Source organism: Capsicum annuum, chromosome 5 (genome assembly GCF_002878395.1).
Source record: "Capsicum annuum cultivar UCD-10X-F1 chromosome 5, UCD10Xv1.1, whole genome shotgun sequence".
Taxonomy (NCBI): domain Eukaryota; kingdom Viridiplantae; phylum Streptophyta; class Magnoliopsida; order Solanales; family Solanaceae; genus Capsicum; species Capsicum annuum.
The window spans coordinates 208885383-208908063 of record NC_061115.1 but is presented as its reverse complement, the minus strand read 5'-3'; positions in this window follow the sequence as shown (position 1 = coordinate 208908063).

The window sequence follows — 22681 nt, the reverse complement described above, 5'->3', positions numbered from 1 at the left end:
TATGTTAATTTTCCTTTAACTTTTTCATATGTTTATCATATATATTTTTTGTATTTTGTTATTCCTTTGCAAATATTCAGGCTCCAAATGTTGAATATTTACTTCAAATCAATAGATATATGACCATGTGACTGAACTACACTATCTCACCCAACCATAGTTGCTTAGTATGTACTTTTATCTCATTAAATTATTTAACCACAATAAGTTGTTGCAATTCAATAAATGTAAACACATGATGCACATCAATTTTTATCTTTGGAGTCCAGTGAACAAATTAGTAATGGTCATAAAATATTGAAAAAATTACATATATACATAAGTTAATAATTAAGTATTACATAAAATTCTTTTTCCTCGAAATAATTACAAAAATTCCTTATTAATTACATAAAATTCCTTAAATTACTCTTTCTCTCTCATCCCCTCATACATATCAAAATGCCGTATTTTGCTCCTTTTTAGTACATTGATTTTTGCTATCTGTGCTCCATTATTTACACCTACAATTAAGCTAACGTGATCTGAAGAATTTCAAATTGTTCAGCCAAGCTCAACATCTCTCTCTCTCTCTTTGCTGTTGCCGACAACTCGCCGGCGATTTCTCTTTCTCAGACGAAAAATTATATATTCTATGAGTTTTCCTCTTTATCGACTTTTTCATTTTTCAAAATCATCTTCTGCACTGGATTTATGAATTTCGGCGCATTTTATCCGCAATTTGTAAGTTTTGTTTTTTCAATTTTTTTCATGTGTTGATGAAAAAAAAATCCCTCCTCCTATTCTGCCTCCTCTTACCGACACTTAAGCTTTAGTTTGTTGGTTTTATGGTCACATTATACTTTAGATATTTACATTATACATTAGAAAGTTTACATTAGATATTACTTTTATAAGCTGTTGGCTTTATGGTCAGATTATACTTTAGATATTTACATTATACATTAGAAAGATATATTTTTTTATAATACTTTATTTACTTCAGTAAATGATTTCTTATACGTTAATACTTTTTTATAATACTTTACGTTGATATATTTTGATATATGTTGGGTACATTATACTTAACAATTGTAACCTTATACGTTATGTAATAATATGTATAAGGTTACATTATACATTTAGGAAGCTTATATTTTACATTAGTTTTCTTGATAACATTATACATAGATATACTATATATAAGGTTACATAATACATTTAGAAAACTTATATTTTACATTTTTCATGATAACACTATACATAGATATACTATGTATAAGGTGAACACATACATATTGAACTATTGTATAAGGTAATCTTTCTTGTTTTTGGCAGTCTGCTTATATGCATAAATAAATATTGACTTTTTTCCTATTGATTTTGGAAAATGGAAGAAAACAGTTGTTTTTGGCTTTTTTTTCTTTCAAATTGAATTTCAAAAAAACAAGTATGGTAATATTTGAATATTTTTTAAATTTGAATTATAGTTACTATTTTTAAGCCTCCACAAAATCAAAACATTAATTACAACCTTTAATTAGGAAAGAGAATATTGGTTTGTGATTTTATTTTCATAATTTTAGGCATAACAGTTTCATCATACATTGCAGATACGTATGAGGTACAACGACATGTATATGTATTTTTTTTAAATCTGAGAGAGAAAAAGTAAATCTGGGATCTTCAGTAATTAATTTCATTAAGAATGAGATTTCTATTGTTCATCCTAAAATATTATGTAAGTATATTATATTCCATCCATATCCTAAAATAATAGATTTAAAATATATGCAAGTTGATTTGAATATTGCGTTTATTTAAAAGAAAAAAAAGGCGGCATTTCTAACATTGTTGTAGAAACATATTTCTTTGTTAAGAATTGTAAAAATATTCATTTCGCAAAGTGTAAACAGGAATCATACAATCATATTTTTTTTTGGACCGTCACCTTGTTATAACTACATTTTATTATAGTAATCTGATTTTCTTCGAAATCAATTTTTCAGGTTATATTTTACCTCTTTTGGCATTCTACCTATAACAACAATGATGTGTAGTGGTACACTATTTATAAAATTATCCCACTATAAAACATATATACTAATATTGTATAATAATATTTTTGTAAGAATATACTATGCAAAAAATTAAATATCAAAATATTTATGGTAATCATCATTAGTGTCATTCACACATTAAATTTCAAGTGTAAATATCTAATTTAAAGAAAAAATTGTCTTTAAATAGTGCACATCAGCTATTTTATAACTTCACGAGTAGAAGACTACTAATGTTTATCTTTTTAATATTCATGTTCTTTATAATTTTGCATATTTTTGTTTATAACAACTAAATAAAATATGAATGTTAAATGTTAGTGTATATATATATATATATATATATATATATATAAAACCACACCTCTCTATAACAACTATGAAATTTTAGGACAAACAATGTCACTATAGAGAGGTTTGGATGAAGTTATAAACCATTGATATCCAGTACTATCTAGTCATAATATTAAAATAGCATTCCTCATTACCAATTTTAGCAATATCGCTAACATGCAATCACACGGATGGAGCAATATATCCTTCATGAGTCAGGATCACCCGAAGATTTTTGAGAAGTATGTGTATATATGATTGAGAGCATACCATCTAATAAAATAGTTCTAATTAGAAAAATATGCAATGTGTAATTAAGATATTTACATATTGACAATGATACAAAGAAATAAACTCAATTAATATTATATACATTTGGTTTAAATACTTCAAAAAAAGGGATTAAATCTCAATCGTCAAATACAATAGCTAGCCTATTCTGTATTCCACCACCTCTATTATTATTTTTCTATTGTTGTATATATTTCATTTATATTCTTTGGGGCACGACAATCTGTGGACTTGTGGCCAATCTTGCCACAGTTGAAGCATTTTTCCTTGAACTTTTTCTTGGGTTGATTGCTTCCTTGTTCAACCTTTTTCCTTTTCTTGGAATTATTTTGGTCATCTTCTGCAATATGTGCTCCATTAATGTAGAATTCCCTTTTGACCTTCTTTCGACAGCTTTATTATCCTCTTAAATACGAAGTCAAAAAATAAGATCTTCAACAGTTATCTCCTTGCGTTTATGCTTTAAGTAGTTTTTGAAGTATTTTCACAAAGGTGGTAGCTTCTCAATTATCGCTGCTACTTAGAAAACATCATTCACAATTAAACCTACAAAACAATTTATGTGAGTATTAAGAACATTTTTTAATTTGTTCAACTAAGGTATTTTTCAAAGATACACCTTCTGCTAGGAGATCATGTATGATGACTTGCAACTTCTGTACTTGAGAGGCAACAGATTTGCTATCTATCATTTTGAAGTCTAGGAACCGTGCAACAAGGAATTTCTTAATTTCTGCATCCTCCATCTTATATTTTCGTTCAAGTGCCCCCTACAGTTTCTTTGATGTCTTGGTTCCACTATAAACATTGTAGAGGTCGTCTTTGAGACCACTCTAAATATAATTCCTGCAAAGGAAGTCCGAATGTTTCCAAGCTTCTATAATAACGAAGCAGTTTTTGTCCGAGGTTCCCTCGGGTACCTCAGGAGAGTCTTCTCTAGTGAGCCGTTACAGACATAAAGTGGCAGGGTAAAATAAAATCTTTTGCTGCCACTGTTTGAAGTCAATGCCTAAAAATTTTTTGGGCTTCTCCGCCGGTGCCATTGTTGGCGGAGAATTTGTGCGACTTGATGTGGCAATATTAGTTTTCCCAACAGACGTTGTCTCATCCATCATTTAAATTTCATTAGTCATCTTTCCTGTCAACACAAGATAGAAAAAATTAGTATTTTCAGAATACTACTTATAAAGTTAAATAACTTTTCAACTTTTCTTCTTGTTTCTAATTAACGATGAAGTTTTTATAACTTCAAATCATCAACCGAGTGAACTTTAACTTGTGATGAAGATTTTATGTCTTCTAATCACTAGTTAAATTCAAGCGGAGTAGAAAGCTTAAAGCTTTAATCTCCAAAAACAAGTTATACAGACTCTGTAAAATTATAGTTATTCCTTAAGATTGTTATCTTCCTTCTACGGGTACGCAGAATCTGTATAGTAGAAACAACAGCTTTAACTAAAGTTCAAATATATAAACAAGAACACAATAAAGTTTATCAAATTCCCTCAACACAAGATCAAAATGACCTTTCTAAGAGGTGTATTTTATTTTTCAGAAAATAGATGAAACAGAGATGAATAAGACCAAGTCGTCCGAATTCAAAGACTTTCCTTCAAAAATAATTCCCCTCACTGTACCTGAGGTTATGGAATCTTCCTCCCAGGATAAAATGGCCTTCAATCTAACTATAGCGGTACCTCAAATAGGCGGATTCTTCGAACTCATAGAACGTTTTGATTGATCACACAGAATATTTGTAAAGAAAAGAAGAGAGTTTTTATTCTGAAAATTTCATACCAAACCCGTGGAAGAAACCAGGTTTATATAGCCACAACATGCCTCTTCTAAAAAGAGGCAATGATTCACTCTAAAGGTTACACCTTTGCTGTAAGTTCATGTCTGTTCATCAAAGATTGTATCTTTTCCTGAATAGTCATCTCATTTCATGAATCAGTGTGTTACTTCATTGAAGGATTAGATCCTTCTGAAGCATCATTTTGAACCATTGCAACCTTCTGTAGCCTCAGTTCAGAACAATGTATCATTCTGAAGCACTAGTTCGAAAACAATGCATCAGTTCACTTGAAACAGTGCAACTGTTACTGCATGTATATATAAATGGAGGTCCAAAACTGCAAAAATTTTTTTACTGCATTTTTCCTTGGCATTCTTCGGAATTCAAATCAAGTTTGTCCAAAAAGATAGATCTCATTGATCGATCATTTGCCAAATCAAAATCCAAATCCAAATTAGAAGCCGAAGCTAAGCCGAGCAAGTGACGACGACAACAACGTGAGGAATCTATTATTTCTTGCTTCACTTTCCATGTGGAGTAAGTATTCTTGATTATAAACACTTTCAAGTTCTCTTCTTCCACCAATGTGGGAGAAAGAGTAAACTTTCTAATTTGGGAGTATACTTTCCATTTTAATGTCTCCTTCCCCTCTACCATTTTATTCTCCATTTTTCCATTCACACTTCTTTCATATACTATGAACGCAGCAATCCCCCATATGAATGGGGAATGACTATTTTTCATAAAATTTTTATGGATAAGTATGTGATCATCAAGCATAGATTGATTGTAGCTAGATAAGTGGGTTTCCCTTTGAACTTTCTATAGTGAACATGCATCAGATGCACTCGGTCAATTGGTAGTTTTGATATCTTTGAAATTTTAAGCTTTAATGTATACCTAGATAATACATGTCATACAACCAACCTTTTAACATTTAAGCTTCTCATGATTTTGTTCTTTTCAGCCATGAACACGTCTCGATTTCATGAGAGCTTAGAGAATAGGCCTTTACTAACATTCTCTTTGAAGCGGCTTTCACTTTGCCCTCACATAGGTGATTTCTAAACGTTCAATCCTGTATATTAAACTATTTGGTCAAATCTACCAAATTTAGATAATTATTAAAAGACTTTTCACCTGAAGTCTCATCCTTGTTTACTAAACATTGTCTATATCATGAGAATGGGTTGGGTATTTGACATGTTGAACCTGTCAGACACAACTTTGTTTGATCTCCTTGAACCTAGCTCTTGGGATCTCCAGTCTGCTAGGCAGAGTTACCGCCATGCTGACTTGTCTTAGGCCTTAAACCCATTCCCTTATATGTATTTTCTACTCCTTCTCTAGATAGGCCTTTTGTAAGTGCATCCGATACATTATCCATTGACTTTACATAGTCTATAGTGATAATTCCACTAGAGAGAAGTTCTCTAACGGTATTGTGTCTTCATCGTATGTGATAAGATTTACCGTTGTACATCATGCTCCCTGCCCTACCTATTGTCGCTTGGCTATCACAGTGTATACATACTGGTGCCACTGGCTTGGGCTAATAAGGAATATCTTCTAAGAAATTCCAGAGCCATTTTGATTCTTCACTGGCTTTATCTAATGCTTTAAATTCAGATTCCATTGTAGAGCGAGTGATACAAGTCTATTTGGATGATTTCTAAAAAACTGCTCCTCCACCGATAGTAACTACATATCCACTTATGGATTTTACTTTGTTCGATCCGGTGATCTAATTTGCATCACTATATCCTTCAAGTACCGTAGGATATTTATTATAATGCAAAGCATAGTTTTGAGTGTATTTAAGATACCCAAACTCTTTTCATTGCCATCCAATGAGTTTTGTTGGGATTACTCATGTACCGACTCAATTTACTAATTGCACATGCTATGTATGGTCTTGTACAGTTCATTATATACATTAAACATCCCAATACTCTTGCGTACTACAACTGTGAGTCACTTTTACCTTCATTCTTTCGAAGTGCAAAGTTCACATCCAATGGAGTCTTAGCAATACCGAATTCCATATACTTGAACTTATCAAGTACTTTTTCGATATAATGAGACTATGATAGTGCTAATCCTTGTGGAGTTCGATGGATTCTTATACCTAAGATCACATCTACAACTCCAAAGTCTTTCATATCAAACTTTCTCTCGAGCATTCGTTTGGTTGCATTTATGTCACAAATGCCTCTGCTGATGATCAACATATCATCTACATATAAACAAACAATGACTTGGAGATTTGGTGTGTCTTTAATAAATACAGATTTTTCACATTCCTTTATCTTGAATCCGTTTGCCAACATGGTTTGGTCAAACTTTGCATGTCATTTCTTAGGTGCTTGTTTTAGTCCATAAAGTGACTTAACAAGTTTATACACCTTATTTTCTTTTCCTGGAACCACAAAACCTTCAGGTTTTCCATGTATATTTCTTCCTCTAAATCTCCATTTAGGAATGTGGTCTTCACATCTATTTGATGGATTTGAAATCATATACCGCCTTCAAGGCAATTGACATTCAAATCAAGGTTATCCTTGTTACTGACAAGTATGTATCAAAGTAATCAAGGCCTTCCTTCTGTTTGAAGCCTTTTACTACAAGTCTTGCCTTGTATTTTTCAATAGTACCATCCACCTTCATTTTTCCTTTGAAGATCCATTTAGAACCTAAAGGTTTATTTCTAGAAGGAAGGTCAACCAATTCCCATGTATGGTTGCTTAAGATTGAATTTATCTTACTATTGACTGCCTTTTTTCAAAAGGATGAGCTTGATGATGACATAGCTTCTTTAAATATTTGAGGCTCATTTTCTAAGAGAAATGTTACAAAATACAATCCAAATGAAGTTGACGTTCTTTGACGTGTACTACATCTTGGATTTTCTTCATTATGTACATTGCCACTTGGTTCATCTCGAGGTCGTTTAGATCCTCCACTAGACTGTTTATGTCTAATTTTATACGGGTAAATGTTTTCAAAGAATTCAGCATTCTCTGATTCAATTACTTTATTTTCATTAATACCTGAATGTTCGGATTTATGAACCAAAAATCGACATGCTTTACTACTTTTAGCATATCCTATGAACATACATTCCACCGCTTTAGGTCCTATCTTAAACCTTTTAGGTATATGAACTTGAACCTTCACTAGACTCCCCCACACTTTAAAATATTTCAATTTGGGTTTCCTTTCTTTCCATATTTTGTAAGAAATTAATTGTGTCTTACTATGGGAAACTCTGTGAAGTATACGATTGGCCGTAAGGATAGCCTGCCCCCCATTAGTTTTGTGGTAAATCGGAACTTATAATAAGACATTCATCATTCCTTCAAAGTTTGGTTTTTCCTTTCAGCAATTCCATTAGATTGAGGTAAATATGGGGCCGTAGTTTGATGGATTATTCCATTCTCTACACATATTTGCGCAAAGGGAGATTCTCCGCCCTTATCACTTCTTATCATTTTGATCTTTTTGTCTTACTGATTTTCAACTTCAGTTTTATATTGCCTAAACGCATCTATTGTTTCATCCTTACTATTTGGCAAGTAGACATAACAATATCTAGTGCAATCGTTAATAAAAGTTATGAAATACTTTTTCCCACCACGTGATGGTGTTGATTTCATATCACAAATGTAAGTGTGTATTAAGTCTAAGGGATTGGAATTCCTTTCAACGGATTTGTAAGGATGCTTCGCATACTTTGATTCCACACACGTTTGACACTTTGATTTATTGCACTCAAAGTTTGGCAAAACTTCTAAGTTAATCAGTTTTCGTAACATTTTGTAATTAACATGGCCTAAATGTTCATGCCATAAATCATAAGACTCAAGCAAATAAGAAGAATTCAAACTTCTATTTATTTCAACAGTCATTACATTCATCTTATAAAGGCTTTCAGTCAGATAGCCTTTTCCTACATGCATTTCTCCTTTGCTAATTACAATTGTTCCAGAAATAGTTACACATTTGAATCTGTTCTTGTCTAGAAGTGAAATAGAAAATAAAGTCCTACGTAACTCCGGAACATGCAAGACATTGTTAAGTGTCAAGACCTTTTTGGAAGTCATCTTTAAGCAAATTTTTCCTGTTCTTTCTGCATTAGCCGTAGCGGAGTTAGCCATGTAGATCATTTCTTCTACTTGAGCAAGAGCTAATGACAAAAATAACTCCTTGTTGGCACATACATGGCGGGTGGCACCAGAATCCATCCACCATTCGCGAGGATTCTCCATCAAGTTGCATTCTGAGAACATAGCATACAAATCATCCCATTCTTTGTTAGATTTAATCATATTTGCTTGATCCTTTTTCTTGCCTTTCTGTGGGGCACGACAATCTGTGGACTTGTGGCCAATCTTGCCACAGTTGAAGCATTTTCCCTTGAACTTTTTCTTGGGTTGATTGTTTCCTTGTTCAACTTTTATTCCTTTTCTTGGAATTGTTTTGGTCATCTTCTACAATATGTGCTCCATTAATTGTAGAATCCCCCTTTGACCTTCTTTCTGCAGCTTTATTATCCTCTTCAATACGAAGTCGGATAATAAGATCTTCAACGGTTATCTCCTTGAGTTTATGATTTAAGTAGTTTTTGAAGTCTTTCCACAAAGGTGGTAGCTTCTTAACTATTGCTGCTACTTGGAAAACATCATTCACAATTAAGCCTACAAAATAGTTTATGTGATTATTAAGAACATTTTTAATTTGTTTAACTAAGGTATTTTTCAAAGATATACCTTCTTCTAGGAGATCATGTATGATGACTTACAATTTTTTTACTTAAGAGATGACAGATTTGCTATCTATCATTTTGAAGTCCAGGAACTGTGCAACAAGGAATTTCTTAATTCCCGTATCCTCCGTCTTATATTTTTATTCAAGTGCCCTCAATAGTTCCTTTGATGTCTTGGTTCCACTATAAACATTGTAGAGGTTATCTTAGAGACCACTCAAAATATAATTCCTGCAAAGGAAGTCTGAATGTTTCCAAGCTTCTACAATAACGAAGTGGTCTTTGTCTGAGGTTCCCTTGGGCACCTCAGGAGAGTCTTCGCTCGTGAACCATTGCAGACATAAAGTGGTAAGGTAAAAGAACATCTTTTGCTGCCATCATTTGAAGTCAATGCCCAAAAATTTTCTGGGCTTCTCCGCCAGTGCCATTGTTGGTGGAGCATTTGTGTGACTTGATGTGGCAATATTAGTTTCCCCAACAGTCATTGTCGCATCTATCATTTGACTTTCGTTAGTCATCCTTCCTGTCAACACAAGACAGAAAAATTTAGTATTTTTAGAATACTACTTATAAAGTTAAATAACTTTTCAACTTCTCTTCTTGTTTCTAATTAACGATGAAGTTTTTATAACTTCAAGTCATCAACTGAGTGAACTTTAACTTGTGATGAAGATTTTATGTCTTCTAATCACTAGTTAAATTCAAGCGGAGTAGAAATCTTAAAGCTTTAATCTCTAAAAACAAGTTATACAGACTCTGTAAAATTATAGTTATTCCTTAAGATTGTTATCTTCCTTCGACGGGTACACAGAATTTGCATAGTAGAAATAACAACTTCAACTAAAGTTCAAGTATATAAACAAGAACACAATGAAGTATATCAAATACCCTCAACACAAAATCAAAATGACCTTTCTAAGAGATGTATTTTATTTTTCACAAAAAAGATGAAACAGAAATGAATAAGACCAAGTCGTCTGAATTAACGGACTTTCCTTCAGGAATAATTCCCCTCACTGTACCCGAGGTTAAGGAATCTTCCTCCCAGGATAAAATGACCTTCAATCCGACTATAGCGGTACCTCAAATAGGCAGATTCTTCGAATGCACAGAATGTTTTGATTGATCACACAAAATATTTATAAATAAAAGAAGAGAGTTTTTATTCTGAAAATTTCATACCAAACCTGTGGAAGAAACCAAGTTTATATAGCAACAACATGCCTCTCCTAAAAAAAGGCAATGGTTCACTCCAAAGGTTATACCTTTGCTGTAAGTTCATGTCTGTTCATCAAAGATTGCATTTTTTCCTGAACAGTCATCTTATTTCATGAATCAGTGTGTTACTGCATTTTTCCTTGACATTCTTCGAAATACAAATAAAGTTTGTCCAAAAAGATAGATCTCATCGATCGATCATTTGCCAAATCCAAAGCCGAAACCGAAGCCAACCCGAGCGAGCGACGACAACGACAGCGTGAGACATCTATTATTTTTCCCTCACTTGCCATATGGAGTAAGTGTTCTTGATTATAAACACTTTCAAGTTATCTTCTTCCAGCAATGTGGGAGAAAGAGTAAGCTTTCTAATTTGGGAGTACACTTTTCATTTTAGTGTCTCCTTCCCCTCCACCATTTTATTCTCTATTTTTGAATTTACACTTCTTTCATATACTATGAACCCAACACCTATGTCCCCATATCAAATACCTTAAAGTATTCGCTCTTCTCCTTACCCTCATTTTGAATTGGTATTTCGTCAAGACTCTTGAAGGCTTTGTTGCTGCGTGCGTTGGGGGAAGGGATTCCTTGCCTAACCCCTGACCCTCCTACAATAGGGGTACAACTGCTAATTCTCGATCTTAAGGTTGCACCCATTATGCGCGCCTTTCTTATTTCAGAATTATAATGCCTTCTCTTTATGGATAGCCAAAGGAGCTGAATTTCAAGACAACTGACATACTATTTTCTTGGGAGAAACAAGGACATGCACTTCTGACTCTATTTAGGAATATTAGAGAATCATTTTATGTTGAAAAAAAGGGTTGAGGTCGCACCAAGGATGCTTCTGTCGAGGTAGAAATCCACAGTCTCCTCTTTAAACAACCTAATACGAGTGGAACTGCTCTCTCTGAGTATACCTTAAATTAGTATTTCATCTAGCAAGCGGGATGACATGCAACAAAGCGAGAGGACTATCTTAGGGTGCTTCACACTAACCAATATTGGGTTTCGTGGGTTCTCTCACTTCTTCCCACTCGATTAGAGGTGCCACTCATTATGTATGATCTACACGTTCTCAACTCAAAAACATAAAATAAGTGAAGAACAGACAATCTCCATGTTCTATCAATTTTTTTGATTTTTTTTTCTATTTAATTGATTTAGTTTTATGTTTAACATTAGTTATAATTTTGTTACTTTTAATTTTATGAAGCTAATAATTCACTATAGTAGTTAAGTTATAAATTATAATTAGAGAATGTGGATTAAATTAATATTTAGTAATAAGAATCTTTTTACTCAATAATTTGTATGAATTTTATTTCTTATTTTGTTATGTAGTTTTTTGAACTTATCAACAAAATTGAATATTATTGCAAAAAAAAAAAAAAAATCTTTCAAAAAATAAAAATGGAAAAAATTGAATATGGTGAAGAAAGATAGATAATGAATTTTCATGATTTTTATTCATAAATATTTTTCATATATCGCACTAGTATTATTTTAGTACTAAATAAAAGAGATGCATATTTTAATTTCATAACAAAAATTTCAGAATATAAAATAAAAATGACAGATACGATAATGAGATTCAGATGGTTCAACTTCAAAATAAGACAAAAAATTTTCCCCAACCCTAAAAGATGCCTAGGCACTTTTACGGGGGCCATTGGGGAGTTCAACATGGCCCTCATCCAGAGCTAGTAGCCTATTTACTTCTAGTAACATGTTGTCCAAAACCTCCATCAATATTAGAATTTGATGCAGGCTCTGGTGGAATATTCAGCCACCACATTTGAAACTCAAGGTTAGAATCTTTTCTGTTGATTGAATTATTTGTTCTAGCCATTGCTAAATATTTAGTTTGAGAAAATATGAAAATATGATATTAGGTTTCAATACCATGGTTGTATTTATAGTGATAAAATCACCACATTGTATGATGAAAATGAACTCAAATAACAAAAAAGTAAAAAAAAAAATAATCATGTTACTTTCTTTTATCAAAGGATTTGAACAAATCTTGTAACATTAATTAAGTTTCCTTTTTTGTTTCTTTGTGTTGTTTCCATTTTGTAAGCTTATAATAACACAGTCAATATTTTTCCTATTTAAACTTTGTTACTGTATTCTTTTAAAAGTTTTTTTTTCCTTTTTTGTTACAATCTTCTTTTTTTTTTTCTTACAATCTTTGATGTAATATCTCATAATAAGTTCATACGTAAAATGATCATTCTTTTTTGTAGAAAAATGATCATTATTTATGAGGTAAAAATATTTTTTGATTATATTTGTTTATTTTATAAATTTGCTCTTGTTCGAAAACGCTTGTTGTGTTTGTAGTCATTCTTAATAAAAGTCTTCTACAATAAATTTTAACAGCGCAAAATTATTTACTGTCTAGTTTATACTAACATATAAAAAAATACTTCATTTTAATAACCTAAGATAATTAATACGGATAGAGAGTGTAATACCTCAAACTTTTTCTAACTTAAATTAGTTCTTAGAATGTTAAGGGATGTCTTTCAAAATGAATAATATTTGTTTAGCATAAAATTTTCTTGATTTCAACTTTTCATTGTGTGAGAAATTAAATAAGCTTTCCATCAATACCAAATTTACCCAAATTCGACACTCGGTGAAGAAGTTAGAGCATTTTTAAGTTGACAGTGTGCCAACTGGCAGACACCGCATCGCGGTGAAGGACAATTTCATAATTATCACTTTTCAGTGGACCGCCGCGATGTTGGCGCATCGCGGCGAGATCCAAATTCCCATTTGTCAATTTTTAGTGGACCTCCGCGATATTGGTGCGTCGCGAAGAGGTCCATTTTTTCAATTTTTGAATTCCAGTAGTCCAACACTATAGTGGTGCATTGCGCCGAAGGCCAAAATGACATTTCTATAGGGCACCGTGATGTTGGCGTGTTGCATTGAATTTTCAGGTCCCAATTGTCAAAATCTAGTGGGACAACACGATAGCTCCGCATCGCGGAGGTTCCCAATTTCTCATTCGCCAGTTCCAGTGAGCCACCATGATAGTGGCGCATTACGGTGGCCCATTAAATCGGGACCCCAGTTCATTTTGTTCAGTTTTGTTTAGAAGTTAAAAGGGGTATTTTAAACTTTTCCCAGCCTCCAATTTCGTTCAAACATAAGATTTATGACTATTACAAACATCTTATGAGATTTTTCTCAAGATTTCTCTCAACCAAAAACCCTAAGCTTCAACAATCAACCTCTAGAATCCCAAAATTCCACCATTTTTTTTCCAAATTAATTTAAGATTCAAGATTCCCAACACAAGAATCCCAAGAAGCATCATTCAAGAGCACAAATAGAGTCTCAAAAGCAAGGTTGTTCATCTAGTTCATCATCCAAGGTGTGTGGGGTTTTTAACAAGGCTAAACCTTTGATTCTTGTTTCCGAAACTTAATTTTGGTTTTAATTTTACTGAATATGCTATGATTTCCCATGAAACTTAAGTTAGGTTTGATACCCAAACCCTCATTATTTTAGTTTATGACATTATTATGATATTTAAGGCTCCAATTGCAAGAAATTTACATATATTCATGTTTGAAATTATAATATTCGTATTATGAGTTATATACGATTCTCTTGATTGAGATTGTTGAAAGCTTTTAAGATAAATATTGAGCACAAAGTTTAAATCTGATTATTGATGCATTAAAGCTTTATACTTTGAGTCCTAAGTGCTATTGATGATTTTATAAGGAGATTATGATCACAAGTCCTATTGAAAATATTTGATTAGTGCTTTTTGAAAAAACAAAGATTGATATTTTGATCCTAAGCTAAGATAGGAATCCACATTGTTCATATGGTTTATGATTTAAAACAAAGAGAGGCATAATTGATTTTCATTATAAACCCTTGTGCTGTATTAAGGTGGATTTTCTAAAATTTCTGAGCAATAAGTATGGGGTAGTATTTAACATCGAGTTTGGTATGATTCCAAGGTTTCATTCCCCAGAACTACGAGCCACCATTGGTTTTAAACGTCCATAGTGGGCTAAGATAGTGATTATTTAAGTTAAGGTTCTATTTCGATGGCAAGGATAGAACAACTCTCCCCAACATGGGCAAGACGTTGGAATCTATGTTAGCTCACATGGTTTATGTCGGTTAGAAAAACTCCCTAAGTCCCAAAGTTTCAAGATTTTCAAAGCTCCCAAAACTTCTAAGTTTTAAAAGAAAAGAATGATAGAAAAGCTTTTATAAGACTAAGTGTTATGACTCACTAGATTTACAAATATAATTTGTTATACATGATTTTATATTTTAATATTTTAGATAATCAAGCTTATGTGAGTCATAAACATCCAGCATGCATTTACTTTATAATTATGATGATGTCTTACTTATGCATTACACCCCCATATACTCAGTACATCCTCAAAGTATTGATCCACATATATGTCTATGTGTTACATTGCCTTACTATGTAGGTTCAGGTGCTCAGTATCAGCAGCGTGAGTAGTTTGAGCATCTCTATCTACACTCCTAAAGTTGGTGAGTCCTCATGATTCAATGGCCTACTTCTTTAGATTTCCAGCTTTCATATAGTATTTGAGTTATCATTTTATGTTTGGTCTAAGTCAGTTAGGGGTCTGTCCCAATGGCTCTCTAGTTCATTAGTAGTAGAGACTTGTCAAACTATTAGTTGATTATAGACTTTCAGTATTTGTTATTCAAACAGTGTTTATAGTTTATTCAGCTCAGTTTTTGGTATCATACAACATTGTTTCTTGACTAGATTATCTTAAAGTAAGGTTTAGATCTAGTACCAGGCTCAAAGGGTTAGCTTGGGGCTACTCATAGCCTTGAGCACCATGTGACATCCCGGAATTAGATTTTGGGGCATTACAAACTTAGTATCAAATCCTAAGGTTTAAAGAGTCCTAGGGAGTCAGACAAGTCGTGTTACGTAGAGTCTTGATTATGGGGGTGAAGCGGGCCACATCTATGAGCAAGAGGCTATGGAGTATTTTAGGAAAATCATCTCTTTCTTTCATAATTCATCATGGTTACATCTATGTCTATCTGCTATTAACTCATGCTATTTCATCACAGAATATGCCTCATCGCAGAGCTAATTCCCGTAGGAATGATAACCAGTGACCCTAGCCTGTTTATCCCCTGAATGAGAATGTGTCTCATATCAAATTTTGGGCTACTTTTCAGGAGTTAGCCTAAGATGTGACCGCTAATGTTCAAGCCAATAATCAGGCTGCAGTTTTGCATCAACAAGGGGATGATTTAGCTACAGCCAGACTTCATGAATTTTTTAGAATGAACCCACCCAGATTATTTGGGTCAAAGGTAGGCAAGGACCCACAGTTTTATCTTGATGAGGTGAGGAAGATCACCCAAGTTATGCATGTTACTGAAGAGGAGAGCGTAGAATTGGATTCTTATAGGTTGAAGATTATTTCTTACGATTGGGTTGTCATATGGAAAAAAGGTAGGGGTGAGAATACAGCCCCCATGAGTTGGCAGATATTCCAGGATACTTTTCTAAATAGGTTCTTTTTGCATGAGTTGTGGAAAGCCAAGGTTGAGAAGTTTATGAACCTGAGGCAGGGCTCAATGACAGTAAAGGAATACTGCATTAAGTTCAACCAGTTATCTAAGTATGCTCTCGAGTTGATAGCTGACACCAGATCTAGTATGAGTAAGTTCGTTATTGAAGTGTCAAGACTGGTAGTCAATGAGTGTATGACTTCCATGCTTATCAGAGATATGGATCTTGCTAGATTGATAACTCATGCCCAACAGATCGAGGAAGAAAAGTTGAAGGGAAGAGTGAGAGGGAATAAGAAGGCTAGAACTGGACAGTTTGAGTATGGTCAGTCAAGGTCTGTAGGGGGAAATTGATCACAGTTTCAGAGTCGTCCGCTATTACCAGCGCCATCTTCAGCTAGTGCTCCTATTCCCATAGGTAGACAGGATCAGTGGGGTATGTCTTATATGTCTAGATCCTAGAATAATGTGAGTGGTAGGCCTAATTATCCTCCATGTGCTAAGTTTGGTAGAACTCATCCTGGTGAGTGCTTGGCTAGTCAGAAGGGTTGTTTTGGTTGTGGCAAGTTAGGTAATAGAATTAGAGAGTGCCCATATGCTAAGTAGGGAAACATAAATGTTCGTCCTTAGTCAAGGGATACCAATGCACCATCTCTTAGAGCTCACCCAGCCTCTCCTCAGGGTGCATCATCCAGTACTGGTGGCGGTCAGCGCCAGAATTTGTTCTATGCTTTACCATCCCACCAGGGGCAAGAAAGCTCTCCAGATGTTGTCACTGGTATACTTCGTGTCTTCCATTTGATTTTTATATACTGTTGGACCCTGGTTCGAGTTTCTCTTATGTGACCCCTCTATTTGCAGTTAAATTTGAGATGAGTTCTGAAAAGATCCCTTAGCATTTCTTAGTTTCTACACTAGTAGGGGAATTAGTTGTTGCGAAAAAGATTTATAGAAAGTGTTCCATTACTGTCCTTCATAAGATCATGTTAGCAGATTTGATAGAATTAGACATGGTTGACTTCGACCTTATTCTTGGTATAGATTGGCTCCATTCTTATTATGCATCCATAGATTGTCGCACTCGAGTAGTGAAGTTTCAGTTTTTTGACGAGCCAGCCTATGAGTGGTCAGGTAATTCAGTATCTCTCAAAAGTTATTTCATATCCTATCTTAAACCCAGGAAGTTAATCTTAAAAGAGTTCATCTATCATCTAGTTCAAGTCAAAGACACCAAGTCTGGGATTGCAACAGTTCAGTCAATTAGTATAGTTAATGAGTTTCCTGATGTCTTTCTTGAAGATTTGCCAGGGGTACCTCCCAATAGGGAAATAGAATTTGGAATTGATCTTCTTTCTGATACTCAGCCCATTTCCATTCCTACATATCGTATGGCTCTTGCCGAGCTTAAGGAGTTGAAAGAGCAACTCAAAGATCTTCTAGACAAAGGCTTCATAAGACCTAGTATTTCTTCTTCGGGCGCTCCCATACTATTTGTCCAAAAGAAATATGGTTCTTTGCATATGTGCATTGACTATTGTTAGTTGAATAAAGTCACAGTCAAGAAAAAATATCCTCTTCCTAGAATTAAAGACTTCTTTGACCAACTCCAAGGTGCAAGTTATTTCTCAAAGAAAGACCTTATCCGGCTATCAACTTAAAGTAAGGGAATGTGATATTCTGAAGACAGCCTTCAAAACCTGCTATGGTTATTTTGAGTTTCTAGTCATGTCCTTCGGGCTAACCAATGCCCCAACAACTTTCATGAACCTCATGAAAAGAGTGTTCAAATAGTATCTGGACATGTTTGTCAGTCCTTATCAATGATATTCTTGTCTACTCTCGTAGTGAGGATGATCATACAGACCACCTATGAATTGTGTTGCAAACTATTAGAGATCACCAGTTGTTCACCAAATTTAGCAAATGTGAATTTTGGCTAAGGTCAGTTGCCTTTCTCGGTAATCATGAAGGCCCGGACGCCCTTTTCTATCTGGTAATCATGTACAATATTGATAAATTATAATAGAAGATGCGGAATTGTAAATAATTACGGAAACATGGTCATACTCTGAGTTCAATTAAACTATGAAAAATGAAATCCAACATCAACTACACAACATCTGAACTAGTTTACTAAATCTCTACTACATCTGAAAATGACAACTGTCTGAAACTGGGACAAGGTCCCCAGTGGACCTAAACCAAAATAAATAACATAATCTGAAAAACATAGGCCTTCTGGAATAAAGAAGACTCACCAACTACTGTCTGAAAACTACACACATCACTACTGTCTGAAAACTCTATGGCCTAGCAGCATCTCTAAACTGAGCTTTACATCCTGGGAGGAAGGGGGGGTCAATACAAATGTACTGGTATGCGAAGAAATCCAAAATGAAGTTTGTATATAAATAAAATAGTTGAGATATTGAAATAATCATCATGAAATATATCATTTCAAAACACATGGGCATTTTTGATAATCATGAAAATTTCCCGTCAATGAAATTTCTGATCTTTGTATTACTTCTGAGTTAGGTGGCACTCCCCTACAAGTATGATATTACACGGGCTATATGAAATCCGCCATTGACTCGGTGGGGAAGCCACCAACCCAAGTGTACCGCAAGGGTTGGAGTGTCTGAGTTTCATACGCTGCAGGGCACTAGGCCAGCGTATAATAATATACCCGAATCGACAAATCATAATTTTGGTCAATGAGTTGTATTAACTCGTGCCTTCTTTGAGGAACCACCTAAGCTCTCTTTATGCCTAATTTTATTCTATTCTGAAACATGCACCATTCTAGTTTCAAAATATGAAAATCTGATTTCAAACATGCATTCTATTCTCTTTTGAATTAACATGGCATTATCTGAGTTGGTATCGTCACACCGAGACTTGCAAGTCCTATTTATGAGCCATAATGCATCATGCATGATTCTTTCATCAAAAACTCAATTCAGACCACCCAAACATGCAAATAGTACAAGAGATTTCATGTTCCGAAAGCACAAGTCAAAACTATGAAAGGATTATCATTCTTTCAATAACAATGTGATGGTCCTAAAATCTTTTTCAAACCATGCAACTCTTTCCATTATATATTTATATTCAATATTTATCAATACAAAAAACCCTCTCTTTTGATTCAAAAATCATATTTATGTCATAGTATAAATCAATACATTTCGTATCATTCTTTTCAAGATGCATTTCAAAACAATCCATATCATATGAAAAATGGGATAAATCATATCAAAAGAGGGATTTCATGTGAGTCATGATCTCAATTCAAACATCACATTAAAACACATACATACATATACATAGGATTTGAAATCACTTTGGGAGAAGGCCTAAATACCAAAACAATATCATCAAGGCTTCTAAAAACATGATTAAAATTGTAAATCCAAAACCCTTTTCTTAAAAATCGTGATTTCTAAACCCTTTGCATATTTAAAGAAGATTTTTATTCTCATAAAATTTTAGAAAAACCCACGTACCTTAAATTATAAGATCTGAAAGATGGAACCTAGATCTTGATAGATGAAACCCGGATCTTGATTTGTTTCTTGGAGATCTTGAACTTAAGGCTTGATTTTCTTGAATTTCTTATTCTTGGAGAAAACCCTAATTGATCTTATTTTGAGAGTGAAGGGAAAGTTTTTGATGTGGTAAAATTAATAATGATTGATTAATGATACTTAAGGGGTGATTTACTTCGTGTGAAAGGTTTTTGGAGTGAGGGAAAAACCAAAATACCGCTAAGGAACCTAAAAAAATTTGCATAATTGCATCAGTTGATGACCAAGGTTGACAGACCTTTACTCAAGTGATAATTTATCACCCAGGTCATCACTTTTGGGCTGGTTTTCACCATTCACTACCTTAGGCTGATGACCAGGTCTGACGGGCCATCACACAATTAATAAGTCATCAGCCTCGTCGTCACGTTTTGGAAAACAGACACTTTGAAGTAAAATGAGAATAACTTTCTACTCCGATATCAGATTAAAGAAAAAATAGTGGCGTTGGAAAGAGGACTCAATGAACTTTTATTTGATATATAGTAGGCCTCCTAATTCATTATATAAAAGATTTATGGTCGATTGAAGTTGACCCAAGTTTTGATGCTCACTCAAACTCTAATGATAGGAAAGCTTTCAACTCGTCCTTGAGTTAGGGGACCTCTATGATCTCAATTCATGATCAAATAGGTTACCACACTATATCATTGATTAACGTACCAAAGTTGCATAGAATTTATGGCTTTTGGATCATCTACGCATAGAAATGATGGTTTTCGTTCTAGCCCAAAATGCGAGGTGTTATAGCAGCTTAAACCTTATGAAAAGAATTATCCAACCCATGATCTTGAATTAGCTACTGTGGTGTTTGCTTTGAAAATCTGGAGACACTGCCTGTATGGTGTGCATGTTGATGTGTTCACGGACCACAAAAGCTTATAATATGTATTTACTCAGAGGGAGTTCAATCTCCGTCAGAGAAGATGGTTAGAACTATTGAAAGATTATGACATGAGTGTGCTGTATCATCTGGGCAAGGTCAATCTATTGGCAGACGCCCTTAGTAGATTATCTATGGGAAGTATTGCTCATGTGGAGAATGATAAGAAATAGTTAGCTCGGGAAGTGCACCATTTGGCTAGGTTGGGTGTTAGATTGGTTGATTCCAATGAGGGTAGCGTTTGGGTAAAGAATACTATAGAATCTTCCTTAGTTTCTAAGGTGAAGAAGAAACAAGATCAGGATCCCATCTTAGTTAAGTTAATGGAGTCATTTAGAGATCAACAATTAGAGGTTTTCTCCCAAGTGGGAGATGGCGGGTTGAGATAACAAAGTAGACCGTATGTACCAAATGTGGATGAGTTGAGATAGGAGATTATGGCTGACGTGCATGGTGCACATTACACCATTCATCGTGGTGCTTCTAAAATATATCAAGATTTGTAAGTAATCTATTGGTAGAGCGGTATGAAGAGAGATATAGTAGAGTCTGTAGAGAAGTGTACAACTTATCAATAGGTTAAGGTAGAGCACCAAAGGCCTGGTGGTGTTTTGCAAGAGTTTAGTATTCTTACTTGGAATTGGAAAGAGGTGAACATGGATTTTGTAACAGGGTTACCTCGATTGCGATGTCAACATAATTTGATATGGGTTATTGTGGATAGATTGACTAAGTCAACACATTTATTTCCAGTTTATACATCCTATACAGCTGAGGATTATGCTAAGTTGTATATCTAAGAATTATTTAGATTTTATGGAGTTTCTTTGTGTATCATCTCAGATAGGGGTACTTAGTTTATCTCTCAATTTTGGAAAGTTTTTCAGAAGGGTCTTGGTACCCAAGTTCATCTTAGTTTTGCTTTTCATCCTCAAACTAATGGTTAAGCAGAGAGAACCATTTAGACTCTAGAAGATATGTTGAGGGCATGTGTGCTTAATTTTAATGGTAGCTGGGATGAGCATTTACCGTTGATTAAGTTTACCTACTACAACAGTTATCATACTAGCATTCAGATGGCTCTGTTTGAGGCACTTTATGGGAGGAGATTTATATCACATATTGGATGGTTTGAAGTGGGTAAGGCCACATTATTAGGGATAGATATGGTGTTAGAAGCTATGGAGAAAGTATAGTTGATTTGAGAAAGGTTGAAAATAGCTCAGAGTCGTCAAAAATCATATGCCAATGTAAGAAGAAGAGATCTTGAGTTTGAAGTTGATGATTTAGTCTATTTAAAAGTTTTACCCATGAAGGTGTAAAGAGATTTGGCAAGAAAGGGAAACATAGTCCCCATTATGTAGGTCCCTTCTGAATTTTGAGTCGTGTTAGGAAGGTGGCATATGAGCTTGAGTTGCCAACAGATTTATCATCCATACATCCTGTATTCCATGTGTCCTTGTTGAAGAAGTGTATTAGTAATCCAGCGGTTGTAGTACCCTTAGAAAGCACAGGGATTCATGATAGCCTCTCTAATGAAGAGACAGTTGAGATCCTTGATCAACAGACTCGTAGACTAAGGAACAAAGAAGTCCCCTTAGTTAAGGTTCTTTGGCGGAACAAATCCATTGAGGGAACCACTTGGTAAATGGAAGCAGATATGCGTACCAAGTACCCTCATCTTTTCGCTGCGGATTCAAATTCAATTTAAGGTAATAAGTTTCCTCATATCAACTCTTTTCAGTCTAAGTTTAAGCTTTATATAGCCATTCATTCGTTAGTTCTTGCATTTGCAATCAATTGATTCATGATTTCAGTTGTTTATGCTAGCTATGGCCTCAATTTTCAGCATCTCAGGTTTGCTATCAACATTTGAGGACGAATGTTCCCAAAGGGGAGATATTGTAATACCCCAAACTTTTTCTAGCTTAAATTCGTTCCCAGAATGTTAAGGGATATCTTCAAAAATGAATAATATTTGTTCGCACAGATTTTTGTAGATTACAACTTTTCATTGTGTGGGAAATTAAATAAGCTTTCCATCGATACCAAATTTTCCCAAATCCGACACTCGGTGAAGAAGTTAGAGCATTTCTAAGCTGACAATATGCCAACTAGGCAGATACCGCATCGCGGTAAAGGAAAATTTCATAATTTTCACTATCCAGTGGACCACCGTGATGTTGGCGCATTGCGGCGAGGTCCAAATTA